Source organism: Oncorhynchus kisutch, linkage group LG14 (assembly GCF_002021735.2).
Source record: "Oncorhynchus kisutch isolate 150728-3 linkage group LG14, Okis_V2, whole genome shotgun sequence".
Lineage (NCBI taxonomy): Eukaryota > Metazoa > Chordata > Actinopteri > Salmoniformes > Salmonidae > Oncorhynchus > Oncorhynchus kisutch.
Genome location: NC_034187.2, coordinates 68,367,958 through 68,379,256, shown reverse-complemented (window position 1 = coordinate 68,379,256; position 11,299 = coordinate 68,367,958). Strand labels below are relative to the sequence as shown.

The 11,299-nt window shown below is 40.0% G+C and overlaps 1 long non-coding RNA gene across 2 annotated transcripts; it reads left to right on the top strand.

Moving 5' to 3' along the window:
• The first annotated feature begins 764 nt into the window (after positions 1–764).
• LOC116353299 (uncharacterized) lies at positions 765–5,419 on the top strand. Of its 2 annotated transcripts, none has more exons than XR_004202630.1 (3): positions 765–1,040; positions 4,023–4,108; positions 4,868–5,419. It is a non-coding gene; the product is annotated as an uncharacterized LOC116353299 (long non-coding RNA). The 2 variants fall into 2 exon arrangements; XR_004202629.1 differs by having other exon boundaries at positions 776–973.
• The last annotated feature ends 5,880 nt before the right edge of the window (positions 5,420–11,299 follow it).

The following is an 11,299-nucleotide window of genomic DNA, read 5'->3' as shown; positions in this document are numbered from 1 at the left end:
TATAAACATTGGGTTGTTATTTTACCTGAAATGCACAAGGTCCTCTACAATTAATCCACAGATAAAACAGTAAACCAAGTTTGTTTCTAATCTCTCCTCCTTCAGGCTTCTTCTTCTTTGGACTTTATATGGCGGTTGGCAACCAACTTTAAGGTGCATTCCCACAACCACCTGGACTGGAGTGTGGACCTCAGTTCATCTTTCAATCACTCACATGGGCATTGGCTCCTAAAAACCAATGATAAGATGCCACATGGGTATATACTCCTAAAATGCAATGAGGAGATGGGAGAGGCAGGACTTACAGTGCTTCGAGTTCTATTTTAGCGCATGGCTATGCATGCTTGTTGATGCTCGCAGGCAATGATTGAATAAACATGTATGTGTACATTTATTTTGCAACGCTCTCACACACGACCGAGTGGTGTGGTCAGTATGTAACATTAGAACCAAGCCTTCAGACAATAATTTGAACATATACAATGCAAGAAGTCTTCCAGAAATGTCAGATATGTTCTCATAATTAGAAGTCATTATAATGACTTCCTGCAGGGATCATTGACTGCTTCTTGCAGTGGATGCTATTGGAAAGGGTCCTGTTTTGGTGAGTCCGAAGTGTTACATAACACCCCTGCAGCGTGTTAACACACATGTTTCTTCAAGCGTGGACCATGCTGCACAGAAGCACACTCCCCTCTCCTCATCCTCCCATTTTTGGACTGGATGACAAAACCATATCTGACAGGCTGAGGCTTTTATGCAGTAAGGCGAGAGAGTGTGTCTATGCGTGTGTGTGTCTGTCTGTGCGAGACTGTGTCTGTGTGTTCAGCTTGAGTCTATTGAGCCAATTGGATGGGACTGGGGTTTACAAAGACCAGGGGCACATAGGAGCTTCCTCAGTATCACAGGCTTTCACTTTCTTCTAGTGTTTCAGATGGTGTCTGGGCTGATGCTGCTGCAGGGCTTGGTGAAGGTGAGGATTCACCGGGATTCCTTTGGATCCTGTCCTGGATAATCTCTCTCTCTCTCTCTCTCTCTCGGTGAGATTATATTCTACACTTCTCCTAAAATTCAGGGTATTTCGGAAGTTATTTCTCAATTGTGGTATTGGTTTCATGTCATGGTTATCACTGGTTTTGTTATTTTGCTGTCATCATGACTTGAAGTTTGGGCCTATAAAAGCTCCAATGGATCATGTCTTTCTCAAATGTTGAATTTGAGTTTGAAATTTAGGACTCATTGGTTTCTCTGTGATGTAAGAATGAGGGCACCATTCAGTGTAAAATTAGATAAAAGAGGCTATGTTGGCAGCTATTGTGTACTTTTGGGCTGCATTTTTTTGTGATTTGCTGGTTAACTCCTGTATTAATTTGCAACATGAATGCAGTCCTTGTTGCAGAACAAATTGCATGGACATGAGATTCTAAAAGTGCATTCTACAGAAGTTTATGCTGGGTATTGTTGCCAAGGAGTTTAGTTCCCTTTTAGCAAAATGTGGTGGTAGGATCCCATGTCTATAGAAATAAATAAAGAGAGTCGAACACTCTACAGTTGAAGTCAGAAGTTTACATGCACCTTAGCCAAATACATTTAAACTCAGTTATTCACAGTTCCTGACATTTAATCCGAGTAAACACTCCCTGTTCTAGGTCAGTTAGGCTCACCACTTTAATTTAAGAATGTGAAATGTCAGAATAATCGTAGAGAATGATTTGTTTCAGCTTTTTTTTTTTCATCACATTCCCAGTGGGTCAGAAGTTTACATACACTCAATTAGTTTTTGATAGCATTGCCTTTTAATTTTGGGTAGCCTTCCAACAAGCTTCCCACAATAAGGTGGGGGAATTTTGGCCCATTCCTCCTGACAGAGCTGGTGTAACTGAGTCAGGTTTGTAGGCCTCCATGCTCGCACACGCTTTTTCAGTTCTGCCCACAAATTATCAACAGGATTGAGGTTAGGGCTTTGTGATGGCCACTCCAATACCTTGACTTTGTTGTCCTTAAGCCATTTTGCCACAACTTTGGAAGTATGCTTGGGGTCATTGTCCATTTGGAAGACCCATTTGCAACCAAGCTTTAACTTCTTGACTGATGTCTTGCGATGTTACTTCAATATATCCACAAAATTTCCCTGCCTCATGATGCCATCTATTTTGTGAAGTGCACCAATCCCTCCTGCAGCAAAGCACCCCCACAACATGATGCTGCCACCCCCGTGCTTCATGGTTGGGATGGTGTTCTTCGGCTTGCAAGCCTCCCCCTTTTTCCTCCAAACATAACAATGGTAATTTTGGCCAAACAGTACTATTTTTGTTTCATCAGACCAGAGGACATTTCTGCAAATATACGTTCTTTGTCCCCATGTGCAGTTGCAAACCATAGACTGGCTTTTTTATAGCGGTTTTGGAGCAGTGGCTTCTTCCTTGCTGAGCGGCCTTCAGGTTATGTCGATATAGGACTCGTTTTACTGTGGATATAGATACTTTTGTAGCTGTTTCCTCCAGCATCTTCACAAGGTCCTTTGCTGTTGTTCTGGGTTTGATTTGCACTTTTCGCACCAAGGTATGTTCATCTCTGGAGACAGAACGCATCTTCTTTCTGAGCGGTATGATGGCTGAGTGGTCCCATGGTGTTTATACTTGTGTACTATTGTTTGTACAGTTGAACGTGGTACCTTCAGGCGTTTGGAAATTGCTCCCAGGGATGAACCAGACGTGTGGAGGTCTACAATTGTTTTTCTGAGGTTTTGGCTGATTTCTTTTGATTTTCCCATGATGTCAAGCGAAGAGGCAATGAGTTTGAAGATAGGCCTTGAAATACATCCACGGGTACACCAACAATTGACTCAAAAAATGATGTCAATTAGACTATCAGAAGCTTCTAAAGCCATGACATCATTTTCTGGAATTTTCCAAGCTGTTTAAAGGCACAGTCAACTTAGTGTATGTAAACTTCTGACCCACCGGAATTGTGATACAGTGAATTATATGTGAAATAATGTGTCTGTAAATTTTTGGGGGAATCATTACTTGTGTCATGCACAAATTAGATGTCCTAACGACTTACCAAAACTATAGTTTGTTAACAAGAAATTTGTGGAGTGGTTGAAAAACGAGTTTTAATGACTCCAATCTAAGTGTATGTAAACTTCCGACTTCAGTTGTACTGTATAAACTCCCTGTAATTTATTGGGTAAAACACCAAATTTTCGGTAACACTGTGCCTGCCTTATTCAGTGTAATGTCATGAACACTTGAACCAGGTTGTTGACAAACAGTGTAATTAGTGCAACCAATGACAGTGTTGAGGGGTCCATCCATCTGACAGGCATATCAAGAAGCGGATTAAACAGCATGATCATTACACAGGTGCACCTTGTGCTGGGGACAATAAAATATGCTATTTTGTCACACAACACAATGTCACAGATGTCTCAAGTTTTGAAGGAGCGTGCAATTGGCATGCTGACTGCAGGAATGTCCACCAGAGCTGTTGCCAGATAATTTAATGTTAATTTCTCTACCATAAGACGCCGCAAGTCGCTTTAGAGAATTTGCTGGTACGTCCAACTGGCCTCACATCAGACTACGTGTAACCATGCCAGCCCAGGACCTCCACATCTGGCTTCTTCACCTGCAAGATCGTCTGATACCAGCCACCCGAATGGTTGAAGCTGAGGAATATTTCTGTCTGGGGAAAAACTCAGTCTGACTGGCTGGTGCGCTGCTGCCCAGTGATGTGAAATCCATTTATATTTTTGTTCATGTAGTACTGTCCTTTGATACATGTCTCAGAATATCATTCTGGTCCTTATTCGTCTATGTTAACAGTGGAACATATTTTTGATTAGCTTGTTTACCTCCAAGACTGAGTTTGTGCTTTTGGCTTGATATGGGAAGAGGGCTTGCTTATTGAGTCTTGTATTTAAAACTACATTTTTCATTGTGTTGTCGATGTTTTTCCCTCAGTGTCTATTGAGGACTGGTGATTATATTTATATTTTATGTTTTCTCTGCTGGCAGATGCTGGACTAATCTGAGAACTCACAGTTGAAGACATGTTCATTAGACTGGGACGCCTGACCCCTGGATACTTCCGTCTCCTCCAGGTGTGTGTCCTTGTCTATCTAGGGATGATTTTAAACCTTGGTTTGTAGTTTATTTCCTACACACACTGTTTGTTTTTCGAGTTTATTTGGAAAGTTGATATATTAGCATAGGGATCCATTGTACTGTAGGCTAGTTGTGATGGATAACAACACAGTGAAAAGTGGACATTAACATTTCATAGTGAACTACAGTTGCAGACCTTAAGTGATTATATAATACAACACTTATGACTGCTTTTCTCACTGAAAGAACCAGCTCATATCGTTTGAAGCTTTTGCTGAATTGTACTTTCTTAAATAAAGGATCATTTTGACGTTAGCGTATTATCTTGCATGCCTGCCTCACAGATGTGAATAAAACAATACCAAAGACTTATTCCTATCAGGAAACAGAATTCTGTTACCGTGGTGTGGATCTGTCCTATGAGAGCTGTAAATATGAGAGACATGCATCCTATGTGACACTGTTTCCTGCCTACTGGCTTTATTATCAGTGCCATTGCTAATGTGTGTGGAAAGAGCATTGTGTGCCCTTAACTCAAATCCTTAATTTCCTTGTTCAAATATTCATAGTGAGTGCCAGCGTAAAGGAAACTTGGAAAGTAGGCAACAATAGAACAGGATTGTTTCACAGTTCAAAAACAGTAGGGGCTGTGTGAACTGATGCCAATATAAATTGACCAAACCTTGTGTGTGTCGGGGTGTGTGTGTGTGTGTGTGTATATATATGTGTGCGTGCTCGTTTCTTCCCCCTGGCAGAGACAGGTCTCAGGTGAAGTCCAGATACAGCCGCAGAAAGGATTCATCAACCAGATCGCCATGACGATGGCCATGGTGGGCATGAGTGTTTCCTTCTACAGCGCCCGGCGGATGGCGGAGAAGTTCCATCTGAAAGAGAATGCTCCCTGAACAGTTGGACAGTGTGGCCCCTCAACTGGACCAGAGAGATGGGGGAGAGATATGAAGAGAATCAGAGTAGGCTGCAGTGCTGCACTCCATCACCTTGCATTGCAGCGTTTGGCACCTTCACTAGAATTCAGGCCTACTCAAAGCTGCCATGCCAAGATGGTTCTGTGGGCTGAGTGTTTGTTGTTGTTGTTCGAGAGAATGTCTGTGTTTGATGGAAGAGGATGGGTATCAGGAGCGTTTTGTCTTGCGAGTGAGACCATGCAGTCTTTAATAAACAACTGCTGGGTTTGAAATACATTTATCTTTGTATTATGATAACGGGAAAATGTAAGTGTACTGTGGGGAAATGGAAATGTGAATTACCAGTACTAATGCCCAATAGATTAAAATGACCTAACAACATTTTTATCTAAAGACATTTTTTGGAAGATATGAGGTGATCTACACATGTCTGCTTATTTGAAAGATTTCAACATGTAGGCCTAACATAGTTACTTAGGCTCCATACTAGAATGTCTTTGAACATAGCATGAATGCACATCACAAATGCGGGACCCCAGTAAGCGTTTAGTATTTGCTTTAGCGCTTTATCAGTTGAACATGGATGCCATGATAATACTGTAGCTCTGTGGTTCTGACAGAATCTGTGGTCTCCTCAACGTATGCCACTTCCAAACTGACTCTTAATAACATTTATATGTATATTTTATTAACAAGTATTTTTAATAGTTTACATTTTTAAATACCAAAATAAAACTCACTATTTACTCAAAGAAGGTTCAATGATTTATTTGGCTGTAAAGTACATATACGAAAAATAATTTAATGTAATATAATCATCAAAGTCATCAATTTCTTTATGGGAGTTTTTCTGTTGATAAATGTGTGTATATGTCAGTGGTATGTGACCCATCAAGACTTGAGTTTCTTTGAAACAGTTATGCAACACCAAAGTGTTGTGGTGAAAATATTTCTAATTCTATGGGGTTATCCATGTGGAAGGTACAGTACATTAGGTTAGGGAGTGATATGGTCACACAGCTGCACTGAATGTATTGGGTGATTCATGTGAAAATAAGCTAAAGGAGGAAAATGTGGTTTTGACACTAGATGAATAAGATATCCCATTCAGGGCTGGAAAATTCCAGAAAGGTTCAATACATTCAATTTTTGAATGGAAGCCTCTAAAACATAATCCAGGTAGAATCAGGAATTCCACAGGGTAGCTGTGTAGGCCCCTTAATTTCTTCTATCTTTACTAACAACATGCCACTGGCTTTGAATAAAGTGTGTCTATGAATGCAGACAGGGTTGGGTAGGTTACTTTCTAAATGTAATCCGGTACAGTTACTAGTTACCTGTCAAAAATTGTAATCAGCAACATCCTTTTTGGACCCAAACTCAGTAATGTAATCTGTTTACATTCCACTACTTTTAGATTATTTTCCCCTGAAGAGGCATTAGAAGAAGACAAAAATGTATGTTACCAATTGAACAACATCTATTGCATGATAAATCAACGTTAAAGTTTACATAGCTGGCCATATGGATGTAAAATGTTACTTCATGGGTTGGTTATGTAGGCTTCTTCTAATCCAACCCATCGCTACAACATATAATAATACTGTTAAAATATAATAATACGGAAGTGTAGATTAGCCAAATTGTTTTACCTGAGCATTAATTAATGCCATATGCTGCATTTACTACAGGCCTATTTTTGACCATTTTGTTGGTGACACTTTGATATCTTGATAATATGCAGCTGTTTAAAGCCCAAATCCACAGAAGAAACATTAACAACACCGCCACCCCGCCTCTGTTTTGGTAAAAAGCTGAGGGATGGGCTTGGAGAAATGTAACCAATCTCAGATTAATAGACAGAGCTATGGATGCAAGGACTGACCATCCATGATATGAAAATCATTGTTTTAACCATGTTATGAGGCTTTACAGTGTTTGTTTACATTTACAATGTTTACAAACATTTGAGAAAAACAAGTTTATATTTTGGGTTCTCCTGGAGTGTGACAGTTGAACTAAGCTCGTTAGGAATTTATAAGTTATATTCTTCAAGAATCAATGTATATATATATTTATATACATCATTTATAAGTCAAAAAATGGATGTAGCAACTACAGATTGCACCTTTAAGTCTATCAAAAGTGTGCAAGTTTGAGCATGTGTCCATTAGCCCTATCGATTTTTTTTTATCAGCATGAATTAGATTGAGCAATAAAAACGTAACTTTTATTCCATAGACTTGGATCCGCATTATGTAGCTATTGCAAGAGCGCATTTTTCACTGGCTGTCCACTGATTTCAAAAGCAATGATTGATAAGCAGCTTAAACTTCTTGAATTCAAGCATTATTGGGTTCAAATACACATTTAGATTTCTGAACAGCCATCCACAACAACCACATTCAGTAAGGCGCAAATAGCTAAATGAGAGAGCAGCAGTGTCACATCAAGGCGCTATGTAGATACAAATAATAAGTGATATCCCTATTGGTGCAGCAGGTAGCCTAGTGGTTAGAGCATTTGGCCAGTCACCGAAAGGTTGCTGGATCGAATCCAAAAAACGAACAAGGTAAAAAAATGTCACTCTACTCTTGAACAAGGCAGTTAACCCACTGTTCTCTGGTAGGCAGTCATTGTAAATAAGAATTTGTTCTTAATTGACTTACCTGGTTCAGTTTAAAACAATTGCTGTAGACTACACAATTACTCTTAACCAACCATGCTATTTTGATTGTTTTTTCACGTTGTTCATAACTTGTTTTGTACATAATGTTGCTGCTACCATCTCTTATGACCGAAAAGAGCTTCTGGACATTAGAACTACGATTGCTCACCTCAAACTGGATGAAGAGTTCTTCTTCAATGAGTCGGACGGGAGGGATAATACAGACACCCACCCAGGCCCAGATCCCCGTTATTCGCTGGAAAAGGCAACGCAGATTTTGTGGAAAGAGATCAGGGTGCCTTGTGATCAGGCGACGAGTGGCTAATCTGCCCATGCCTTCTGTCCTGCTAGCTAACTGTCCTGCTAGCTAACGTTCAATATAAATGGAATATAAATGGGACGAATGGAAAAACGGGATATTAAAACCTGTAATATCTTATGTTTCACCGAGTCGTGGTTGAACGACGACATTAAGAACATACAGCTGGAGGGTAATTCACTCTATCGGCAGGACAGAACAGCAGCCTCTGGTAAGACATGGGGCGGGGGTCTATGCATTTATGTAAACAACAGCTCGCCTGAGATAGAGTATCTTATGATAAGCTGTAGACCACACTATATACTGTGGTGGCAAATTTTCTGCATTACCAAATGAGGAGAAACAAACTTCACACACCAGTCAGAGTTATACTTAAACTACATTTTTAATAATAATATGATAGCACTGACTTTCAAAAGATTCGCTATTTCTAATGAACCGTTGAGAGTGCCAACACAAAAGTACAAAGATCTTTTATAGCCACTATACCCTCTCAACCTACATGACGAACCACAGATCTTAAGAACACTTCACAAATGGACTTTATAATTGAGAAAGGAGTTTCCCTTAGCCAGATAACATTCGCTATAAATTATCGTTCAGTTTGGTCCCTAAGACAAGGTTCTAATCTCATTCCTGGTACTTCATAGCACAGAACCATTACCTCATCCAATGGCATAATTCAATTGTCAACTCTAGATACTCCCATCTCAATTAAACCCCCTCTTGACCCCACTCCTGGACAAGCTCACTGAGGGGAGTGAGCCTCTAGGTCATACACTATCCTAGGATAAGTGTAACACCAGAGAGGACATACAATGGTTCCAGACACTGCCATACACCACCCCCCAATGCCAAAGGAGGGAGTGACTTGCGCACAGACATTGTGGAGACAAGTAATTGGTTTCCCCCTTAATCATGCCATCCCTTCACATTGTTTAACAGATACATTCACCTATGAAGACAATGTTCCACCCTGTCCTCTTCCCTTTCTGATATTCTGCATAGCACCGGGGACATGTGAAAGACAAGCCTGACCTCTCCCCTCTCTGGGCCCCGAGTGACTGAGCCCCAGCTGAGGGAAAAGTGCAACTGCCAACACCATTATCCAAAGAAATACATTCTAATAGACACGTATATCACATAAACATATTATGTAATACAGCATCTTAATTATCTGTTACACAACTAATTCTGATTCATCCACCACACTACCTAGAGAGTTTTCATCTGAATTTTTCGTAGCTGTCTATATACCACCACAGACCAATGCTGGCACTAAAATCGCACTCAATGAGCTGTATACCACCATAAGAAAACAGTCAAATGCTCATCCAGAGGCGGCGCATCTAGTGGCCTGGGACTTTAATGCAGGGAAACTTAAATCAGGTTTACCGAATTTGTATCAACATTGTTGTGTCTTTGGCATCATTAAAGTGAAGAATGTTATTTTATCCAATCAATTCTCTGTAATTATTATTACTTGATTAAACAAATCATGTAAATGTAATTAACTAGGAAGTCGGGGCACCAAAGAAAATCTTCAGATTACAAAGTTATAATTTTCCTAATATAACTCTTCAGATATTTTAATATCTGATCAATTAGTCTTCTAATTAATTAATTATTATTTACCTCACGTTAGTCTCATTTCAAACGTCGGAAATTGTTGGTTATCTGCACGAACCCAGCCTTCACTATGAATCATCCACACATCAATTATCTTAATAATTTATTTACAAACAAAATAATCACAGAAATGGATAACAAACAAACAGTAGATATGGTTACAAGGAAATGATAGGGGATGTACCCGAGTGTGCTAAAACGATATGGTGGCTTGGTAGACAAAGGGACTGAGAAGGGCGCGAAAGACAAAAGACACTACACAGTTGATAATTATATTGATATAAATACTAATCATTTGCACATGAATGCTCACTTATTCGGGAATAATTGCAATCAATATATATATTTACGTTCAGTGTGTCATCGTGATCTCTGTTGGAATCGTCAGTCTTTCTGTTGAAAAGTTCATCTGAACTTCTCTTTGTGTCTCTGGAGTCATTCATGGTTAGAATGGATACTTCAGAGTACCATTCAGAAATGTTCCTGTAGAATATATGTTTCGACGGTTGTCGGTCTTCGCATTTCAGGTCGACATAAATTCTAGCTGCAGACTAGTAATTAGTATCGAAGATTTGCTCTTATTCTGTCGGTATCGATAGTCTCAGAGTTTAACTATTTCCACCAGTGTAGCCAATGCTCCACGTGCTTTGGTTAGGAATTCAACAATCGTTACAACCTTAGCTCCCTCAGATGACCGAGGAATGCATGGTCTCTACTCAAACCTTAGCCCTCTCGGTAATCGAGGTACGCATGGTCTGAAGTGGGCTTCTCCAGGTGGGGGTTATATTCGCAACAGCAGAAAAGGCTGTCCCATGACACCAGATCAATGTCTGTGCTCATGGGGTGGGCCAAGGGCGTAGTTAAACTTTAAAGGGAATTAGATTCTCTTTCATTAAACAGTTTAAAATCACATTACATAATTTCACAAATAATTTCATCTTTACTCATTCATTTTATACAATAATTAGATGCAAATCTCATAACGGAGACTCTTGTATAAACAGAGTTATGGTAATGTGGCTGTATTGTCTCTCATGAGGTCACAAACATTAAACAAAATGGACAGGTCGTAGCTGGATTCTCCACTGACCGTTTACACATTCTCCAAAACATGGATATTGTTCCGTTCTCAAGTTCTGTGAGGTAGAAGAAGTTCCTTTGTTCTACTGTGAACCCTCCCTCTATACCGCATGGCAGGGGGAAAAAGAGTCTCCTCATGGAATTTACGACCTAAGATAACAGAGTCTGGGTGTAATAGGGAGAGAGAGGGGGAAGTAACTCACTATACCCAAAGAGGGCCACGTCATGACAACATGTTAATTGTGCAACCAGAGGGAAAATCATTCTAGACCACCTTTACTCCACACACAGAGACACGTACAAAGCTTTCCCTCGCCCTCCATTTGGCAAATCTGACCATAATTCTATCCTCCTGATTCCTGCTTACAAGCAAAAATAAAAGCAGGAAGCTCCAGTGACTCGGTCTATAAAAACATGGTCAGATGAAGCAGATGCTAAACTACAGGACTGTTTTGTTAGCACAGACTGGAATATGTTCCGGGATTCTTCCGATGGCATTGAGGAGTACATCACATCAGTCACTCGCTTAATCAATAAGTGCATCAAGGACATTGTCCCCACAGTG